At 36.6% G+C, this 23,524-nt stretch overlaps 2 long non-coding RNA genes across 3 annotated transcripts; both read left to right on the top strand.

Moving 5' to 3' along the window:
- Positions 1–13,824: 13,824 nt before the first annotated feature.
- Positions 13,825–16,788, top strand: LOC148877358 (uncharacterized). 2 transcript variants are annotated; one of them, XR_016113135.1, is made up of 3 exons: positions 13,825–14,075; positions 14,287–16,138; positions 16,512–16,788. It is a non-coding gene; the product is annotated as an uncharacterized LOC148877358 (long non-coding RNA). The 2 variants fall into 2 exon arrangements; XR_016113134.1 differs by having other exon boundaries at positions 13,826–14,075; positions 14,327–16,155.
- Positions 16,789–19,200: 2,412 nt separating this feature from the next.
- LOC148877357 (uncharacterized) lies at positions 19,201–21,603 on the top strand. The gene is made up of 2 exons (XR_016113136.1): positions 19,201–19,453; positions 20,995–21,603. It is a non-coding gene; the product is annotated as an uncharacterized LOC148877357 (long non-coding RNA).
- Positions 21,604–23,524: the final 1,921 nt, after the last annotated feature.

Raw genomic sequence — 23,524 nt, 5'->3', positions numbered from 1 at the left:
AGGATGCAGTCCAGACACAAGGGGTGTGGTCATCTTGGGCTGCCAAGTCTGTCCATGCCATTGGCTTTGGGTTCCCTGCTGAGCTCTGTTCTACGTGCACCCTGATTGGGTCCATTCTGAATGCTATCATTGCACACGCGTTGTCGTTTCATTGGTCTGGGCCAAGTGTGCCTACATCATTTGCCCCCACTCTCAAGGTTGTGGTGGATGTCTGAGTTAGGGACCTTGGCTTCGGCCGAAGGGAGTGTGCTGTCTACGCTGGGAGGCATAGTTGGGCCTCCATGATTAGGGCTACGGCCTCAGCTTTAGCTTGTTGGAGGTGATCTTGGCATTGTGTGTAGTGGCATCGACTTGATCTTTGCCCCCTTCTCTAAGGGATGCTGTGGAGGCTTCTACTATTTGGAGGCCTTGACTTTGGCTTAGAGATGGACGAGGGGGGTCCTTGCCCCTTGCCCTACTTCTTGCTGGTGCCGAGGCAAATCCATGGAGACCTCGTCCTCGATTAAGGATGTCGAAGGTCTAACACTTAGAGGCATGAGGTTATGACTTAGTCACATGCAAGATGGGTCTTACTATTGATAGTCCGCATACCATGAGGGGGACAGGTCTTGGTGATGGGCGTGGACCATGCGTGTCATGGGTTTTTGATCCAAGGGGTCAAGGCCGTGCCCCGACGGGTCACAATGCCGCACCCATAGGAGAGACAGGAGTTAGGTGAGCCGGGTCACGAGTTTACTGGTTCAGCATCGTTGGTCGAACTGGTGAATGTGGCGAGGGGACCAATCGGCTCGCTCAGCATTGTTTTGTCTTCCCAAGGTGAGCGACCCGTGTCGGTTGGTGGATAGAGCCGTAAAGGCGGTCATGGCATAGCCGTTGGATTGGAGACAATCTAGGCCATCCATTTTTCTTTAAATAAGGGCATTAGTCTCATTTTTCTCCCACCATTTGCCTCCTAGTGCTCTTGCTTTCGAGTGACCTTTGCTTCCTAGAGACCTCAGCTTGTCTACCTTTCTTAGAACTTTCCAACCTTCGTATTCTCTAGGTAAACACTCCTTCTCCATCATGTCTTATTCCGACTCCGGTCCAAAGTGCTATGAGCTCCCAAACCCCTCGGGGGCAAGCTCTTGTTGGACCCATCACAAACTATCCCCAGTCGAAGCTCTTCGGTGGTTGAGAATCCACTTCTGAGGCTTGAAGTTGAGGTGCTGAGGGAGAGGATTGCCTCTGTAGGTGCCGGGTGCAACTGAAGGGGCGATGACTCCCCATGAGAGCACTACATCGACGATGCCAAGGGAGGCCAAGGGATCCCCCGAAGTGGTAGAGGGGGAGGAAGTTCTTGAGCCCTACCCAAGGATGGTGGATGAATATGCTGCCCGAGGGGCGACAATCAAACGTCTCCCTCGTTCAGAGTTGGATAGTGCCCTCGACTTCAAGCAAGTGAAAACCTTGTGGATGAAATATTGCATACCTCAATCCTATAGGCTTTGGGTCCCCAACACCGGTGATCGATCGTGAATGCCAGATGAGGGGGAAATCTGTGTCTATCAACACTTTTTGGAGTTTGGCCTCAGGTTTCTTTTCTATCCTCTGATTCCCGAGCTGTTGAGGTGGTATGACATTACAATCAATCAGTTGGCCCCTAACGCTCTTAGGACAATCATTGCAATGTTGGTCGTGGCTTGGATCTATTACATGGAACTTACTTAAAAGACTTTTCGTGCCATGTTTGTGCCAAGGTCACACTCTCATGAGGATGGTATGTACTACTTCTAACCTCGGAGAGGTCGATCCATAAACAACCCTTTGTCCATACATAATTGGAAGAGCAACTTCTTCTTTATCTCTTGCCTCGAGGGTTGGTCGTTTAAGATGGACTGGAGGGAGATGTACTTAGCTACTGAGAAGCCCAAGCCTCTTCTTCGGGATGATGAAGCCATAGTGGTGATGCACATTCTCGTGTTGGGGATGATCCAGGCCAAGCCCCTAGTGGAGGAGGATCTTCCCTTAGTTTTCGCCAGGCTCAGTCCTACCCACCTCAATAGGAGAAGTCCTGTTGTTGGCTTTAAACACGTTGGTCTTTCGTTTTACTTGGAGGTACTAATGCTCATCCTGTTTTCTTGTAGAGATGTCGATCGATGTGAAGAGGTTGCTATTGGAGAGGGCCAAGGACAAGAAGAATGCCCCAGGCGAGGGAATGTCGGGGAGACAGCTGCTGAGGATGCCTGCTCTTGCACCTGCTGAGAGAACGCCTTGGCCCCAAGCTACAATTGGTGGAGGGGCTGACTGAGGTAAGAGGTCGGCTGAGGCCCGAGAAGAGGTCGGCCGATGCACCTCATCCCTCGAAGGTTGGCGTACAAAGACCGCCCAGCTGAGGGCAGTGAGTGAGGAAGGGAAGCCATCATTGCACCAAGGGGGGCTTCAACAAAGGGGCTCGTGATCGGGCCTTCATCCACCCCTCCATATTCAGTAGAGCCTCGGGGAGAGGGGGAGCTTGCCACCGATGAGTATTCCGCTCCCAGTGGCCTGCCCAGGAGGGGGATTCTATTAATGCCGAGGGGGTCGACAGGGCTTTGGTTAAGGGGATGATCCCTTAGGGGATCATCTCGCCATGATTAACGGGAACCCCCTCGCTCTTTGGGACCACGGTCTGGACCACTTGGCCGAGGTAAGTTTTCCCTTCAGTCGCTTCTCTAGTTGTCTTTTTCACATTTTTGGTTAACTTTGCTGATGGGGATGCTTTTATTGTAGGTTTGTCGGTACTTCGGTGACTTGGGTGACTGAGTCAGGTTCCTCCTCGACCACTTGAAGAAGGTCGAGGGTAAGAAGAAGAGGATCGAGGTCCGGGTCACCGAGGCTGACAGCAGTTTGGATGCCTTGCTCTTGGCTCTGGATGAGGAGAAACAACTCCATAAGATGTTGGAGGAGGACCTAATGGTGGAGAAGTCTCGAACTACTAAGCTTTAGGAGTCCTTAAATAAGTCCAAGCTTGAGCGCGTTCGGATTGATTAGGCTGTGGGGGTGGCTGAGGTGCGAGCAGTAGAGGCCAAAGAAAATGCCAAGGATGTCGTCCTCATTTGGAAGATGCCAGTGGAGTGCCAACAATGCCTCGCTGACTATGGGGCTGACTCCTATCTCAAAGGAATTGAGGACACAAAGTTGGAGGTGCTAAGGTTGGCGTCGTACTTCCTTGTGGATCAGCTGAAGGTTCCAACGGATGTTGAAGACCCCCTAGTCCTTGCTGCCAAAGACCCTGTTCTCCCTGTTGTTGAGGACTCTGTTCCCCCTGCTCCTGTTGCCGAAGGTGGTGCATATGTGGCTCCTCTGTTCTTTGCCTTTTGTTGCTTTCTTTCTTGTATTTTTGTTTATCTTTTTGTAAAGGGCTTGCTCTCACCATCTGAGGCCTTCTTTTGTAAGTGCTGAACTTTAATACTTAATGAAATATTCTTTTTACGTATCTTGTGCCTTCGTTACTTGTGCTTTCTTTTTTCTTTTTTTGCCTCCTTCCAAGAGGACACAAGTAGCAAAAAGTCAATGTCCGAGGTGGCCTATTACTTAGTCGCTCGCCTAGGAATTAAAGGGGTTTAGCCGTGGTGCTCAGGACCCCTTCCCTTGGCGGGGAGGAAAGGGAGTTATCGTCAGCTCTCTTGGCCTGCTCTTTATTCCCTCAGGAATTGGTTGGGTGAGGTCGAGGTGAACCACCGAGGTGCTCTGGATTGTGCCCCACCTGACCTTTGTCGCGCTAAGTGTGTAAAGCAGAGGTGGCCTATTGTCGTCGAGGGTCAGGGCAAGGGGTATACCTTGGCCGACTTGGCTTACATTTTTTAGAAGTGCCTTGGGGGTGATCCTTCGGACGACTTGGGTCACTGAATTTTTCCTGCTTAGCGAGTTACTTAGGTTATTTTTAGTGTGTTTGTTTGTTATAGGCTGATGCTTGCAGCCGAGGCCCCTATCATTCCTTGCCTTAGCACGAATGCGAGGTGGATGTATGGTTCATGAAGAACCGTGTGTCTTGACCACCATCCAATCCGAGCGTGGGGCTTTGGGGGAGATTGTACGTGTTGGCCGGTTGTATGGCTGAGGGGTCCTAGCCACTTATAAAAAATAAGAAATTGTACACTAAAACAGATCCAAAGGGGGAGGAACTTTGCACTTGTATTCGCTACTTAGCTTAATAGGGAATACGTTCACTGATAATACATCCGGAGATTTTTCGAGTTCCATATACGAAGGACTGATCTTCCATCTAAGTGTTCAAGGCGAAATGTATTGGGGCCAAGAACTTACTTCACTCTATAAGGACCTTTCCATTTGGGGCCAAGCTATTTCATTAGAGGAAGTGCCACCCTATTTCTGTTTCTTGTACTCCCATTTTTTTTCTCAGTTTTGTCACTTGCAGAACACCATTTACCTATCCTCTGAGTTGAAGAACCAAGCTGCATAAGCGTTTTAACTAGATCCTATATATATCCTGTTTGGCTGTTTCTCCCAGGTCAACTACATTTTATTTATCGATTTTTTTCTTCTTTTTGTTTTTTTTTTGGCGGATTTTGTGCTCTTTGGCATCATTAGAATGCATTGAACCTATCCCTTACCGGCTTACCCTGTATGTTAGGTGTAGAAGAAAGTATTATTTAATTTATATATATTTGTTGGTTTGATTTGCTATTGGACCGGCCTACCCTGTATGCTAGGTGTAGAAGAAAGCGTTATTTAATTTATATGTATTTGTTGGTTTCATTTTCTATTGGACCGGCTTAATTAAATTGTCGTAAATGAACCAATTTAATTAAATTGTTCTTTATTCTATTATTTATTTTGCTAATTATTCAAATTGGTGATTTTTTTTTAAATCAATTAATGCCAATTAACATCATTTTTGTTAATTTGTACACTTTTTTCTGCTCATTAACAATATTTTTCTACGAAATAACAGTAATTATATTATAATAATTTTACGCAAATAATTAAATTTACAAAAAAAAATTATTTAAACCACAATTGTAAATTTACAACCTGACACAATCTCACAAGTCACAAGTAACAAACTCAAGGCTGGCCTTGGATTCTAACTGATTGGAGATGGGTTTTAATTTATTAATTAATGGGTAAATAAGTAAATCATTTTCGGCTTATTTATTAATTAAACGAAGGGTTTTCTTAGAAAGAAAAAAATATATTGCTATTTTATTGATGATTGGATTAATTTGGAAAATAAATGTGAATAATTGATAAATACACGAGTGTTACAAGATCGATATGAAACTAAACTCAAGAGATGGAAATGATTTTTAATTACTTGGAAAGTGAAATGCAGAAAATTCCAAAGAATGCCATTTTCTTAGAATTGGTATGACCTTTATATGGAAAATGTTGATCAGTTGGGATGCGATTGCCTGATGGTTGCGGGAAGGAACTGTTGTTCAGTGCACAGAATAAACAGACTTCCCTCCTGTATGCTATACGTACAGGCTACAGGCTACGGGCTACAGCTCACTTAATGAATATGCTTGGGGGGCTGCACCATCAATTATGAAAATTAAAGTGGCAAATATTTTGAGTTGGACACTTACGTACATATTAGCTGATTCGGACTCAGCATTTTAGACATTTGCATGCATAAGTTCATGCATGCAGGAAAATTAAGGAGTTAACTGAACCAAGTAATGTGATTGTGTACTATATTATAAATAGAGGATAGAGCATCTCATCAATCTCGTCTATGGTGGGCGTCTGCCGTCTGCGCCTCTCTCTCTCTCTCTCTCTCTATTACTCTCTATATATAGGACCACCACAGAGTGCGACACAGCCTTAAGGCTGTAATTCTGGGCTGCTGGCAGCATGCATGCTCAGCCTTGAAGCTGCCACTCTGGCAACATGCTCGCAGTGTGCCACATCCATCAGAAACTGTAACAGACACCAAACTATAGTTAATTTATCCAAGTAAGTAACTATTACTCAATTCTTAAATTAAAAAAAAAAAGTAATAGTAGTAGTAGTAAATTTAACTGTTGAATAAAGTTTTCATTTACTTGGGCCTTTGCTACCTTCGCTTGGATGCCTGACGGATCTTTGGTCAATCTGCTGCATATCCCGAGACCAGAGTTAGGCAGTTAGTTCAAAACGTATAGCCACTTGATGAGGTTAATTTACGCCTTCAACCATTGTACTAAACGAAGCAGTCACATCATTAAATATGGGTAAATACAACAAATCAATGACGTGAAGACCGATACCCTAATTTGGGACTTGGGAGTTGCAAAACATGGCCCACACAGACGGTGGTCGGTGAAGGTGATTATTATCAAATATTGGGTGACCTTCATCATCTATGGTCCATTATATTTGCATGGCGATAATATTATAATATTAATGGCGAGGTTCTTCTTCAGTCCAGTTGCAGCGTCAACTCAGCTTTGGTTTCTTGGGCACTGTAGCTTAATCGGCTGAGTTCCCTAACTCTTGAATAAGGCCAAAAGGCCAAAAGGTGAGGGAGAACAAGAAAGCTTAGATGGGCATTTAGTTAGCGGGGCTACAAGTGGATCAAATTGAATCAGATGGAGGAGACAGGATTTGTTTCTCCACTTCAATTGTCATCCTCAAAGCAACGTCGATAAATGCTTAATTTGTTGAGTCGCATTATTATATGTCTCATAGTCATAAATTTATTTTTATTTTTATATATGTAGAGCTTCAACATATATATCATGATTTTCCGGCCTAGGCTAAGCCTAGAGCTTGGACCGCAGTACCACCAGTTATCAGTGAGGCCCTTCTGGCCTGTGACTCGTTTTCAGCAATAAAGGTAATGATTTTCTCATTTTCATCACACTATGCCACGGTTAAACCTGATGGAGGAGGGAGGGATGGAACCTTGACCCTTGGCTTGGGCAGGGAGGGACTAAGCACCACTCATTTTTCTCCCTGGATTAATGATAATAACTCCGATCCCATGCATCCCCTTCCAAAATCTGTACGGGCCGGTTTAGATGCACTGGCCGTGCTACCAACGTTCAGACAATGCAATGCACGTGTCTCTCTCTTTTACGCAACTTGTAATGGAGCTCAAGTAGTAGATATTGGCAACGTGGCAAGGATAATTTCGGACCCCATCCCCAACTCACGGTCACGGGATCGTCTCTTATTCTCCCATTAACACAAACGTAATCAGTTAATTTCACAGTGGTCCACAGATACAGATCCAACCGACCCAAGTAAAATTTAGTTGGCCTTGCATTGGAGAAGCTACAGCCACATAAATCCTTGTCCGACTCAACTGGACCACTGTAGTTTATTAATTCTTATTAATTTGTTTATGTATTTGTTCAAGGGCTGAGGCGCTGAGCCACGATCACTCCCACACAGATTGGAATTCCTTCATCGATTTTATACATCAAATTCCGACGAGCCTAAACTACCATATATATATATATACTATTGATGTAGACTCATTTGGCTGGCCAATATGGGGCTGATGCGTATCAGTCAGCGGGCGCTAATATAGGGTTGTCATGAGAGCGCAGTAGTCATTCGGTGTGAATCGGATGGGCCCAATCACGGGGCGCCGCATGGCTCTGTTGGAACATCTTGCCTAGTTTTCGTACGACTCGCATCTGAGTCATCCAAGTCCAACTACTAACTCCGACTATAGGCACCTCCCACAAGATAAATGTTCTAGAACCTCTAAGACTCTTAGAATTCTTCTTACAGAGGATTGGGTGTTTGCTAGTGGTTTCGTTTGTGCGTCTTGGCACTGAACCTTCTACTTACCTTGTGCGAATACTAATTTGATCACCGGAATCCTCGCCTTGGGTTTTCACTCGAAGACTCTGACACTTCTTTCCTTGTAGAGCAAACTCATAGGCCCCCTTCAAACCACTCGTACGCCTAGCCAACCATCCACACTTCGTCACCAATTCTTCCTAGATCATCCACCTCGACCCCTAGGCCTCAGTATCTTCAACACCCAAGAAGGTGGTCTGCCTCGGCTTTGGCATACCCCTATTGATCATCTACACGGCCTCGGCTTCGGACCCCTCTTAGAGTACACGGGGCCTCGAAGCCCTCGGTCAAGACCCTTGATCTTAGGAGTAAAATTATTGTATTGTCCATGGTCAATCTGAGCGGCAATATATATATGAAACCTTTCATTCTAATTTTCTGTTTTTAATTTTTTTTTAATTTTTTAATTCACGTATTATTAAAAGAGCCAATTAAATCAGCCTGAATTAAAAGTGGGCAGAGACGGTTGCACTTCCGATGCGTCTCCTGCCCACATCTTTACAACAGACTTCAAAAAAGTTCTTCTACTCTTCTTACAGACGTTCTATCAGGATTGGATTCTGGACTCTCCTGCTTATCAGGTTTGTTTCATTTTTTTCTCTGAATTATCCTGCTTTTAAACTACCTTCTTACATACGTGCCAAGCTTTTGGATTCGTCCACTGCTCTTCAATGTATTTCAATCAGCCCTCTCCTTGCCCCGGCATCAAGAGTATATCCTGCATTCAAGAAACATCTCAGTGTCAATTTACTCCTCGTTTGCTTGCTATGCATTAGATTTTTTTTTTTGTTTAAAAATATTGGTAATGACTGTAGATGATTGGTGAATAAAAAACGATACATACCATGGAAAAAAAAGCTGAAAAAATTTCTGCACCTATTACTTTTAACAGATTGATTTTTCACATTTATCTCCTTCATTTCTAGATTTTTCATTGAAATATGTTGAAAACGATTACAAAATGATTATCTAATAGGTAAAAAAAGTATATTGAAAAGAAAAAAGTGAAAAAAAAGAAGCATTTGAGTCATCGTAGGACTCGTATTAGCATTCGGGCAAAGAAGACAATCGAAACGGGTCATATGGACCCGATTTCGATTCGTATTCGGGTTGCGCGAGCCTAATCGTGTGGCTCACGGTTAACATCTAACCCTGTGATACATGGGTTACTTGTACTGTGTAGCCACGGTTCAACCCAAACCTTGCACCACACGGTTTTCCCATACTGTGTGATGCACGGTACAGTATTAGATAATTACTATATTATAAAATATTTATTAATAAAATAAAATAAATATTCATTATAAAAATTTGTTAAAAAATATAAAATCTATAATTAAGTACTTTTGATAATTACAGTAAATAGAGTATTTTAAAGAATTTCAATAATACAGTATTTGAAAATACCAATATTTTTAATTAATTGTATTTAATGATTACATTATTTTTTATAATTATCAGTATCTTTAGTAATTACTGAATTAATGTACGGTATTATTAACATTTAATGAAACAGTATTATTAATTAATAGTATTATTTTAAAAACAATGTTTTTATTAAGTCATTAAATAAGTAACAAACGGTATTTTAAATACACTATTTTAATAATTACTGTATTTATTAAAAATATTGTATTTTAAATAATTACATTAACAATTACTGTATTAATGAACAGTATTATTAATTACCAATATTTTTAATTAACAGCATTAAAAATAATGTATTTAAAAAAATACAGTATTTTACTAATTAGCAGTAATTTCAATAAATAATGCGTTAAAAGACTGTATTTTATTAATTAATCGAATTTTCAATAAATACTATATTTTTATTAATTAACAGTTTTAATTAAATACAGTATTTGAAAAAATTACAGTAATGTCAATAAAAATACAGTAAATTTTATAATTAGCAGTTACAATAAATATAGTAATTTCAATAAATACTGCATTTTTATTAATTGACAGTTTTAATTAAAAGCAGTATTTTAAATAATTACACTAATTTCAATAAAAATACAGAAACTTTTAGAATTAACAGGCTCAATAAATACACTAATTTCAATAAAGAATACAGTAATTAACATTATTATTAATAATTACAGAAATACAGAATTATTAAACAGTACTTTAATAATTAACAGTAATTAATATTATTTTAATAATTAACATTATTTTCATTAACATTATTAATTAGCAGTATTTCCAATAATTAACAGTATATTAATTGCAGTATTTAATGATTAATTAATAATAATTTTAATAATATTTAAAACTTATTACCAGTATTTAATAATATTTAAAACATTATTACTAATTACCAATTAAAAGGCATTATTGAAAATTAACAGTATTTAATAATTAGCAGCTAAGTAAAAGTATTTTAATAGTTAACAGTATTTTCATTAATATTATTAATTTTCAGTTTTTCAATAATTAGCAGTATTTTAATAAAAACAGTATTTAATGATTATAGTATTTTACTAATTTACAGTATTTATTAAAAATATAGTATTTAAATACTTATTAATTAATTAACAGTATTTTTAAATTGTTAACAATATTCTTTGGATATTTCCAATTTAAAAATATAGTGTTTAAATATTATATAATAATATTTACCATATGTGCATATGAATATAATATTTACATAACACATTCTATATTAATATATAGAAAAATATAAATAAATTAAATTATAAAAAAATCATACATTTATAATTAACACGGGAAAGGCTGTAGGTCTAGGCAAATATTATTACACTTAAGGTGTGGGCTGGGTTAGGGCACACAACCTTAAAAACTACTAATGTACAATCAAAATTTAGCCCAAGATTTTTAATTTATGGTTTATTATTAAAAATGATAGTATTTATTAATTAAGAGTATTTTCAACAAATAAAGTATTTAGTTAATTAACAGTATTTATTAATTCATAATAAAAAATTATTTAGTTATTTTTTATTAATTAATTAATAAATACTGTATTTAGTTATAATTAATTAACACTATTTAAATATAATTATCAGTAATTATCAGAAAATCAACATATGGTAATTTTATAATTAACAGTAATTATCAGAAAATTAACAGTAATTATTTTGTATAACTAACAGTGTATTTATTAGAAATAGTATTTCGTATTTATTAAAAATAATGTATTTATTAATTAACATTGTTTTTAATATTTATAGTATTTTTAAATAATTATCCGTGTTTATTCAAAGACAGTATTAAATAATGTATTTATTAGTTAATATAATGTAAGCTATAATTTATTAAAAACCGTATTAACAATTACAGAATTTATTAATTAATAGTAGTTAAATAATTACAGTGTTTTATTAATTAACAATATTAACTGTACTTTTTCAATAATACAGTATTTTTAATAATTACAATATTATTAATTAATGAAAAGTATTTATTAAAATACTGAATTCATTAATTAACAGTATTTTTAATTAATATAGTACTTTTAGTAATTACATTATTTAATTATAATTAACAGTAATTATTTTATATAATTAACAGTTTTTTAAATTTTTAATTAACAGTCTTTTTATTAATTAATATTAATTATTTTTATTTTAAATCTACTGTATTAATACTAATTAAAAATATTTTTAATAATTAACAGTATTAACCATATTAATTAAAAATAATGTATTTATTAATTAACTGTGTTTTTAATAATTTTAGTATTTTAAATAGTTATCATTATTTATTGAAAAGCAGTATTAAATAATATATTTATTAATTAGTATAATGTAAGTTTGAATTTATTAAAAAAGAGTATTAACAATTACAGTATTTAATCTTTAACAGTAATTAAATAATTACAGCGTTTTATTAATTAACAGTATTAACTGTACTTTTAATTAATACAGTATTTTTAATAATTACAGTATTATTTATTAATCAAAAGTATTTATTAAAATACTGAATTCATTAATTAATAGTATTTTTAATTAATATAGTACTTTTAATAATTACAGTATTTTAATTAATTAACATTATTTATTAAAAATAATGTATTTTATATTTAAAATAATTTTAATAATTACAGTATTAATAATTAGCCATATTTTACAGTATTTTCAATAACTGCAGTATTATTAATTAACAGTGTTTAGTAAAATGACGTATTAAATAAAAAATATTAATATTCTTTATTAATTAACAGTGTTTGAATCTTTAAGTAAACTAGATTTTAAATTGTAATTAAAAGTAATTATATTTAAAATATTTATTTAAATATAATTTAATCTAATAATAGCAGAAAATTACATTTAATGAACAGAAATTAACCAAGAAAATAACCAAAAATAAAATACCAATACTTTTGTCTTAATTAACAAAATTTATCAAAGAAATTACCAAAAATGGATTAACATGATTTCCAATAAATATGATAAATTTCCCAAAAAAAAAATATAACCACTATTATTGCGTTTTGAAAAATGTACTAATTATTAATAATCTTCAGGAAAAAAATGTAATTAGTTGATAGTGTATTTAAAATATATTTATTTATTTTTGTATAAATTATAAATTATATAATTTAAACATTATGCATTTCTATTATTTCACTTTCACTCAACAAAGCCCATGCATCGAAAATGGTGTCTTCATACGTTTGGCAGGCTAACTCATCAGCCTTCTAATATATGCTATTACTAATTTAAACCAAAGTTAATTTGTGTGGTTGTAACACATAATTAATTAAGTTAAGCAGCATGTGGATCGAAGCTTTTTCCTTAAACATATGGTGTCTTGAATATAAATAGATAGACCATGGCTGCATGCATGAGATCGATAACATTCCCCCCCACCCCACCCCACCCCCTGTGACAAATTCCAACATGGGCTTGGGCTTGCACTGTTTGCTTTAGACATCATGTCCTTTAGTCCTTATTGTATGTCAAGCCTAGGAATCCTCCTCATAATTCTCACTCACAAGTCACAAGTCACACTATATATAAGGAATTTTTTTAAAACCTCTTAACTTTTTTTTTTTTAACTTATTTAATTTTGATGATATGATTTCTCACAGATTCTTCTGATGATCTTATACCCTTCTTGATGAGTTGCATGCTTTTCTTTCGTAGAGAACATGATTCATTGAAAGAGAAACAGAACAGTACAAAGAGAAAAGCACAGAGCTACAGGAACTCACACCAACATAGCAACAAAGCTACTAACTGTAGACTAAACAGATTAAAGCTAACTCCTAACGCTAGAGGCTAGACTAGAGAAAACAGAAAAGAAGAAACACAAGAAACTATAGCCTAAACCTGAACCAGCAGAAGAGATAGGAGAAGTCTTCAAAAAACTGGGCAAGCAACAGTCCACAACTCTCTACCCCGAAGACCTCTTTGCGCTATTTGGTGAGCTACCTGATTAGCACTCCTTTGAACAAAACTGAACCCAAACCGGAAGAAACAGTCCAGCGAGAAAGATTCGATCGCTTGCTTGCAATCAGATGAAGTACGTATGTGCCTCGATCACTTGCTTGCAATCAGATTCGATCACCATTCACCACCTTGGAGAGTTTCAAATGCTTGGCCAGGTTTAAACCTTCATACCTGTCGAGGAGACGAACCATGGACTGGGAAGCACTTCAAAGTCAAACACCTTCCCGCAATATCACGGACTACTATACCTACAGCTGCAGAATCTTTATTCACATACGCCCCCCGTCTACATTTAACTTTACCTGAGCAGATTCAGGGAGTGTCCAAAATACCGGGTCTGTTGTCTCTGCCTCAGAAGGGAGCTGTGTTTGTGATGCTTCTTGAAATTGCTTAATTGGCTACCTTGTCAAGAGTTGCAACTAGATTAGGAGCATTATTATTGAAAATAAAACCATTCCTTGTATCCATAAAGGCTGCGTTTGGAAGGAGTGCAAATTCCGGTTCAGCACAAATTTGCATCCCGGGTCAGATTTGCGAGCATTTGGAAAGAATGCAAAAATGTAATGAAGATTGGGACAAATAAGCATTTTTGTCAATATAGAGGGAAAAAGGTTTCTTCGATTTTTTCCAAGCAAACTTTGCTCTCTTAAACAATCGTGGCAAACAAGCCAACCATTTCCATTTGCGTCCCTCGTCACAGCTTCCTACAGACCTCCATCGAAGTTCGACAACAATGGCTACTATTGATGTCTGATATCTATCGTTAGCAAGTAGTCAAGATATCTCAAATCCTTATCTAGATTTGAGATCCTGCCTTTCTCATCGCAATCAAACCAGATTTGAGCCTAAAATTTCACCATCGTAGCTTCATTCTCAATGGTAAGTCTAGATATTGTTAGATATGTTTCTGTTAGGATTAGGAGTCCATTCATGTATATATCCTCTTTGTGTATATCTTCTTTCCTTCTTTCCTTATCATGAATTGTTCAGATAGGATAGGAAAGATTGAGTCCTTGTAAGCTTAGGAGTTCGGTGGCTGTGGCTGTGTATTCATGTATATATATTTGAATTTTCAATCAATAATGCACAGAAAAACAAACCAGAAAAGCTTTGTTTTTACATGGTATCAGAGCCACGAAACGGAAGCGAGAGGTTTGTGTTCCAAGACCTCTGGAGATCAGTGGCAGCAACGACGTTATTTGGTGCCGGGAAAGGAGAGACTCTGCACTCCAGATTCCATTCGATACTCCGTCTTCTGCAGAGTTCGATCTTCGCCTTCATCCTACCAAGACTGCAACTGGCGGGTCCGTTCTGAGTTCCGGTTCTCGCAGAACAGACAAGAACTCTGCAGAGTTCTTCGGTCTTCATCTTCTACAGAAGTTCAGTTTTGCTGAAACTGATAATCATCTTCTATTTTTGGGCAACCAGCGGAAGCGACGGTTTCTCCCCTTAGCGAACACTGAGAGGTGAGAGTCGTTCCAACGGCTGCGATCTATTACCACCGGTGTGAACCCTGAGAGGTGGAAGTAGTTCCAGCGGCGGCGATCTATTACCAGCGGTGCGAACACTGAGAGGCGGGAATTGTTCCAGCGGCGGTGATCCATTACCAGCGGTCGTCTTTCGTTCCAGCGGTGGCGATCTATTACCAGCGATTGTCTTCTTTTTGGAGCAAAAGCTTTAGAAGCGGTTGGTTGCGGATGACTCGCGAGTTCGATCACTGCAATGCCAAATCCGACGAGCAACTTTTATAAGGACTGACTCGCGAGTTCGGTCAGTGCAATCCCAAATCCGAAGAGCAGTTTTTTTATAAGGACTGGAGGTATTTCTGAAGCTCAACTCCCTTTTGTTTTTTTGGGATTTGGATTTCTGTCAAAACTTGTGAAGTACGACATCAACCCACCGATGGCCGAAAACAGAGAAAAAGAACAGAGCAGTGGTCAATTGACAAAGAATGTGATATCGCCCTACCTTCTATCAACCAATGACAATCCATGTAGCATTATCACACAGATCTATCTTAGAGGCGACAATTATGATGAAGGGCTCAAGCAATAAGAACGGTGCTGCGAGCCAAGAAGAATTTCGGCTTCATCAATGGATTTTGTGAAGCAACCTTCGGACGATTCGATGGAATTGGAAGATTGGTGGATGGTGAATTCCATGCTTGTGTCATGAATTCTAAATACGATTGAACATAATTTACGTTCATCCATAACGTACATTGAGATTGCACAGACACTCTGGGATGATATAAAGGAGCGATTCTCTGTTGGTAATGGACCACGAGTTCAACAACTCAAATCCGAGCTGGTAAATTGCAAACAAAGAGGAATGACAATTCTGAATTACTATTGCAAACTCAAGATGATTTGGGAGGAATTGGGAAATTATGAGCAATATCCCACTTGTCAATGTGGAAAGTGCAACTGCAACATAAGTAGGGCATGTGATAAGAAGCGAGATGAAGAGAAACTTCATAAATTTTTGATGGGGCTAGACGACACGGTCTATGGAGGTGAGCGCCCGCATATACTGAGTACAGAACCCTTGCCAAGTTTGAATCGAGCCTATGCTATAGTAATTCAAGAGGAGCAAGTTTAAACCATGATTAGAGCAAAGGAAGAGAAGACTGAAGCTGTGGCCTTTGCAGCCCATGCAGGGAAGAGACAAAGCGAAGGTAGAGACAAGAACGTAGTATGTACTCAGTGCAACAAGGCAGGCCATGATACAGAGTATTGTTTCCAACTGATCGGCTACCCTGAATGGTGGGGCGATCGGCTGAAGAGTAATGCCCGTGGAATAGACCAAGGGTGTGGTGGACAGAAACAAGGAGCGGGGACAGGAGGAAAAGGACATGGCGACCAAGTCAAGGCCAATACAGCCAAAGCCTCTGCCCAAGGCAATGCGTCTCAAGGAGAATCAATTGATGCAGCCAAGACTGGGTAAAATGGACTAAGTAGTGAGTAGTGGAACAAGTCACTCAACCTTCTGGATACACAGAAAAAGGGGAGTTAGCGAATAAGTGATAAGCAAAAATTGTCAAAATGGATAATAGACACAGGGGCCTCTCATCATATGACAGGAAGCCTCGAGTCGATGAAAGACATAAAGAATGTCATTCCGTGCTCTGTCGGGCTACCAGACGAGAAAGTGACAATAGCAGAAAAAAAAGTCATAGTTGCACTGGACGATCATCTGAAACTGACTAGTGTTTTATATGTGTTTAGTTTGAATTGCAATTTACTTTCTGTATCGCAATTTATTGAGGAATCAAATTGTATTGTCAAGTTCACTAATAAATTATATGTGATACAGGACCGCACTACGAGGATGCTGATTGGAGCGGGTGAGCAGCGAGATGGACTCTATTATTTCCGAAGCATTACATCAACAAGAGCAATGAAGACTACAAAGAGCAGAATGTGGGATATTCTTTCCTTATCATGTATTGTTCAGATTGGATAGAAAAGATTGAGTCCCTGTAAGCTTAGGAGTTCTAGTTGCCATAAGCTTTGGAGTTTGGTGGCTGTGTATTCATGTATATATATTTGAATTTTCAATCAATAATGCATAGAAAAACAAACCAGAAAAACTCTGTTTTTACACCGATCTGGAAGTATAGCCACTGACGTTCCAAATCAGTGGCTATACTTCCAGATCGGTGGAAAACAAACCGGGCTTCCAATTTTGTGGTTCTTTTCTTCACGTTCATTTCATTTCTCCAAACCGGGCTTCCCCTCACTGCATCTACACTTCCACTGGTAATATCTTACTTCAAATTTGTTTTTGTTCTCAAACCTATGAATCATTGTATCTGATAATGCATTTTTTATGTTTTACACTATCGAAAATGATTTCTCTCTTCCTTACATGCTGCCATGGCTGTAGATCTAGTACTGTTGGAGCACTTGGAGTAGTTTGCCCGGACATTTAACATATAAGACTTTGGTGTTCTCGATACTTTCAGAAATTGTCAAGTATATATGATCTCTAATTTAATTTTTCTATTGACTTTATGGTATACATTCAGTTGATAGCTTCTCTAAGAATCTAATTTAATTTTTAATGTGAATTTTGTCATGTTTTCGGTTTACTATTTTGTGGTTTCCCTTTCTTATATTCAGTTCTTTTTTTCGGATATTTTATCATTATTATTTCTTGCTAAGGTATTTGCTGCTTTATTTCTTATTTATCCTCTGGGCAGTCTTGATGCAAAGATATCTTTGTTTCTCCTTGAGCTTTAGTCATTGTGTTGAAAAAAAACAGAGCAGGAGAAAACTTGATTCAGGGGAGTGACCTACTATAAAATACTCCCTCCTCTTCTCAAACAAGCTAAGGGTTTGGTGAATGAATTGGTGGCTTGCCAAATTTGTATTTCTGTGGTTTTCAAGGACTTAGTAGTGTCTATAAATAGGCTTGCCAACTGGTTTCAGGCAGACCTTGATTATCTTCTGAGCTGAATTGTTTGAACTTTGATTTCTGTGTGAGGTCTAAACTCAAACATTAGTTTGCAGATGAAACACTTTCTTGACTTTAACGCCCCCCTTAGTTCTATAAATACATACATGATCATAGTGATCTTTGTCTTCTGAACTACTTGTTGTTAGTATGCAATCTATTGGATGACTTTGAACTGATGGTATTGGCATTAAGAGTCATTCTGTTTTGGCTTGATGGTATTGGCATTTAGAGTCATTTTGTTTTGGCTTGATGGTATTGACATTTATCTAAGATGGATTGTTGACCATTGGTTTGCATTTGGTGTGATCTTTGTCTTCTGAACTACTTGTTGTTAGTATGCAATCTATTGAATGACTTTGAACTGATGGTATTGGCATTAAGAGTCATTCTGTTTTGGCTTGATGGTATTGGCATTTAGAGTCATTTTGTTTTGGCTTGATGGTATTGACATTTATCTAAGATGGATTGTTGACCATTGGTTTGCATTTGGTGTGATCTTTGTCTTCTGAACTACTTGTTGTTAGTATGCAATCTATTGGATGACTTTGAACTGATGGTATTGGCATTAAGAGTCATTCTGTTTTGGCTTGATGGTATTGGCATTTAGAGTCATTTTGTTTTGGCTTGATGGTATTGACATTTATCTAAGATGGATTGTTGACCATTGGTTTGCATTTGGTGTTGATTGGATGAATTGATCCCCTATTGTTTCCTTCTAATTGTATTGGTCTAAGGATGCCTAAATGAAACTGAAATAGTTTCTTGTCTTTTTACTGGCTTGCATTAGTCTAAGGACTGGTCTGGTCAACTGGGCTTGAATGGATCTATTTCCATCTTTTTGATAGGTGAAATGGTATTCTAGTGTTTTCAGCATGTTGCCTTGAATTTTATGATGAGAAATTTGCCTTTTTCTTGAATTCTCTGTTTTGGTCACCAATGCAAAAATCTCCTAGGAGGTGAACTTGATTTTTTTAATCTGATTTTGCAATGAAAAGGTGGGTGGCTGAAAGGGCTAGGGAGTTGAGTTGCATGTTTTTCTCAAAACCCTATAAATCAGGTACAATCGTTAACTTGGCATTACAAAAAAGAAAAAGGGTGAGTCCTTTTGATGGTTTGACTTTCAACTTGGAAGACTAGAGTTCTCTCTTTCTCTCTCTATACATAGGGCTTAGTTTATCCTGTTGTTGCCCTGCGGTTATTGCAAGGATTATAATACTAGCTACGATGTTGGAGCCGAAGCTTTTTTCGTTTAGCTAGTTGGCCAAAAATGGTTGTAACCTTGTAGGGACGGGGAATGGTTTATGCGATGTTCAGTTCCGTGTTAATCTCGTGGATGGACTGTTTTGGTCTTGCCGTTGGGATGAACTCTTTATTGGGCTGGCTGTGAACGGGATTGGTTTACGTTATATTGTAGATCGGCCCGTTCACACCCCAATTTAGGGACAATGACAAATTCTTGTAGTTAGAGTCCGTCCATAGTTTACTTTGACCCCTATTTCACATTCTCCCTAAAATACTATTGCTTCTTCACATTTTACCATTGGAGGTTTCCATTGCCTTTCGAAGCTCTCCTCTGCCGCAGCTAGACCAGTTCATGGGCTGAATTCGGGTTTGGCTTTTGCCAAAATTTCAATGAAACCGACCCGAAGCCCGAGCCTGACACAATGTAAAGTCAGGCCCAAAACCCGACCCGTGAACAGGTCTAGCCACAGCTCTCCACCACCGAATCTCTCCTCCATTGCAACTCTCCTCCACTGGTCCACCTGCCAAGGCTCGATCTTGAAAAAACTCACGCTGTAAGTTTCTCTCCTCTCTCTCTCTCTCTCTCTCTCTCTTTAGTCCTCAGTGTAAGTGTTCAATTCATCTTGTTCTTGACAAATGGTAGATCTGTATCCGAAAACCCTCGTTTCTTCTTGTTGTGTGCATTCTGATATATTCTAATGTAGAAATCTCAAGTTTTCTCTCAAGGCTGATCTTGTGATACGGCATTCTTAATTTCTTGGTTAGGAATTTTTTCTTTTTGCATTTTTTTGTTGGAAAATATATATCTTATCCTTACCCTTCTTCTTGTGCATTTTCCTTTTTCTATGATGATGTTGAGGATCTCTTTTCCTCCTCGGTATAGTTTATCGATGTTAATGTATACTCTGTCTCTTAAATTCAATTTCCTTCCCTTCATTTTCTTTCTGATTTGGTTCTTTAAACCCTCTTTTACTGTGCTTTCCCTCTTAGCTATTGAAAGTTGCTAGATCCTTCTCTATTGTGCGAATAGTATGGAGCTCATTTTATGTTTGGAGTCTACTATTCACTTCATGTTATTCAATTTTGTTCAAAGAACCTGAACCACTGATCGTTTGTTTTTTTTAGTTGTGTTCTTGATGCATCCATCTCGTTTGTTTTCTGTTTTGTGAAACTTAATTGAACTGTTTATCGTTTGTTTAAATATTATTTTTAATATTTTTTATCAATAAACTATTAATTATTTTACTTAAGTTTTTAATTTTTTGATGTTTTAGCAATAAAATAATATTTTCAAATATATATTTTTAATTTTTTATTATTTTATTATCATTTTTTTAAAATTAATATTAATTTATTGATGCCTTTTTCAATATATTTATCATATAAAATGCAAAAATTAGATGTGATTAATTGTGTAGATCATTCATAAACTATATATGAGATACATGGAATTAAAAAGTGTGGTGTGGATAGGGGTGCAAATGGATCAGATCATGATCCGATTTGATCCAATTGGTCGAATTCAGATAACCCCTATTTGATCTAATCTAAGAAGATCCGATCCGATGTGTTATATATTTATAGATATATATGTAATTTATTTATTTATAAATATATTATTTATATTATATTTTTATAAATTTGTTATATTATTTATTTTTTCATAAAACATGTATATATGATGAAAATAATTAAAAAAATACTTATATTTTCTGTTTTTTCTTTAATTAAATTGGTATATTTTATTTTATTTTTTAATAATTTATTAATTTGTAAAGAAAACAAGTCGAATCAAATCAGATCCGATAGGATTCAAATTCTGATGGAATCCTATCAGATCAGATTGGATTTTTGGTTCAGATCAGATTTGAATATACCTTAATTCGAATCCGATTCGATCTGTTTATAAACCGGTATAATACACATAATTTGTCCATAATTCAAAACAATTGTGAACTATATACCTACCAATTTTTCATCCGCATTAAATAACATCTTCTCTTTAACCCTTGCAATGGTTTTTAAGCTTTTGTGGTATCATATCAATGATTTCATTTTGCAAGTTTGCATGTTGGTTTATGAAATTTTGATACAGGGTACAGATTGAAATCAGGAAAAAGAGAGACACGTATGAGAACTTGGAATTATGTGCAGGGGGGGAGCGAATGAAAACGACTACGCAATTTGCAACGATTTGTACCATGTGAAATGCACGTGTTAGGTAATCTCCTTCTCTTATTCTCCTTGTTTGATCGGAAGAACAAAGACAGTCTCGTCAAAGGGTACAGTATTGGCAGAAAGAGAAAAACAATGTCCTTTGGGCTCCGCTCTGTCATGCGTGTCTGTTCTAAGAATTATGGGCTAAATTGCGAGACGAGACACTGAGACACATGGAATTTACCGCAGGCTAAGGCATTGCCATACCAGCTTTTATACTTCTGCCCATTTTGGAAATTATGGTTTAATCTTTAAACCATTGGGCCTGCAATATTCAACTTAGGGGGTATTTGCTACCATGCGTGATTTTGTTTTTTCAAAAGCAAAAACAACTGCCATGTTAGGAAAAAAAAAATAATTGCTTCAAGAGAAGGAAACAACAATGAACATCCGATTCCATTTGATTTAAATATGTATACTCACATATACTTAAATTATATATTTTGTCTGCTAACAAAGTTGGTCTGAATGTTGCATTTTTACTTAATTGTCATATGTTGAAGTTATGCATTCAATTTATTTTGCTCATGAAACATAATATTAAAGTCCATTTTATTAATAATATAAAATATTTTGATAATTTTTAGTTTTATTTATTGATACTATTCAATATTCGATTACAATCCAAATTCAATTTGAATCTTATGTATAAGATTCGATTAGAATTCAAATTTAAATGTGAATTAACAAAATTTGGATACTTATATCCGTTTTTAGTGGATCCGTTTGCAGCCCTAAGCATAAGGCTAACATTAATACAAATCAAGTTTGATTTTTAAATCTATTTATATATATATGTTTTTTAATGAACAAAATAGAATGCCACAATGGAATACTAGCAATTTTCCAAAACCTTATATCATAAAAAGATAATATATTTGTTTCAAGAAACTAACGTTTATCACTAGTATGTATTTGAGTCTCTTAACTTGTTGAGCTTTTTGTTAGGGCATTGAGAAATAAGAATAAATAAAATAAGTATTGCATATTTTATTTAATTTTTATGTTGGGAAATACGATAATTAAGAGGTTGTGCTTATTTCTTGCCTCTTGTTATCACATTGACGAATGTCGATATTAAAATAATCTAAACAATGAGGTTAATTAGGTGATCGACTAACTAATAGATAAGAAGAGGACGAAAATTATGGCAGATAATCTTATCATTATAAGCACAAAAAGGGTGAGACGTAACATATAGAAGAACTCAATTTACATGGCGCATATGCTAGGGGGACTGTAAATGAGTCGGGTCTGGGTTGGGACCAGCTAGAATCGGAATCAAGCTGGACCTATTAGGGTCTATAATTTTTAGGCATAGAATCGAATCGATTGATTCTCGGGGCAATTGGGTTTGACCTAATGGGCCTGATTATAATACATAAATAAATGTATCTATATATATAATTTGGGTTGGGTCTGAATTGGTTTGTAACAAGGTGGAATTGATTCTAAACTGATGATAATCGAGACACTATATTAAGACCCGGAATTGATTCATCAGTTTTAATCCCTAGAACCAAAACTGCCCAATTGTTTCAGATATGTCGAATAAGATTCGACTCATTAACAGCCCTAATGATAGATGATCTTATCATAAAACCACTAAGATGAGTCTAAATCCTGTGAAAGCAAAAATTGTGCAAATACCCCTAAAAGCTTAGCATCAAGATGCATAGTAAAAATATTTGAGAAAATTCCTGATCAGTACCTTATATTTTGGTTTGAGTGTCAATTTGGTCCCCAAACTTTAAAATGCGACAATCCAATGCTTGAACTTTCAAAATGTGACAATCCAATACTTGTCGTTAACCAGTCCGTTAATCAACTGTTAAGTGACACTTGGAAAGTAAAAAATGACTTTTGAATGCCATGTAATTCTCTTTATCAACCATCCAAACGTTGACAAAAAACTGAATAGTCCCAAATCCTAGTTTCTTCTATTCAAAAAAAGGTCGGTGACTGTTTAGAAGAATCTAGAATTTGACATTGTTTATTTTATTGTCAATGTTTGGATGGTTGATAAAGAGAATTAGATGGTATTTTTAGGGCATCTTTGACTTTTCAAATAAAACTTAAAGACTGATTAACGGACTGGTTAATGGCAAATATTGAATTGTCATGCTTTAAAAATTTGAGTACCGGGTTATCACATTTTAAAAGTTCAGATACTTAATTGTCATATTTCAAAGTGGGGGACTAAATTATCACTCAAACGAGAATACAAGGTACATCAGGAATTTTCCTAAAAAAATTTTTAATTTTATATTTATGTTACATTCATGGTAAGATATTATTGATGGGCAAGTGGATGCCGTGTTGTGTGGGAGTTATACATGATATTTGCTTTCAGGAAATTCTGTCTAAATGAAAATGGTATTATGCTCGAATAATGATCCAAATAATTC

Source organism: Nelumbo lutea, chromosome 1 (assembly GCF_056320005.1).
Source record: "Nelumbo lutea isolate HS-2025 chromosome 1, American lotus-T2T, whole genome shotgun sequence".
In the NCBI taxonomy this organism is placed as follows: Eukaryota; Viridiplantae; Streptophyta; class Magnoliopsida; order Proteales; family Nelumbonaceae; genus Nelumbo; species Nelumbo lutea.
This window is presented reverse-complemented; position numbering and strand designations above follow the sequence as displayed.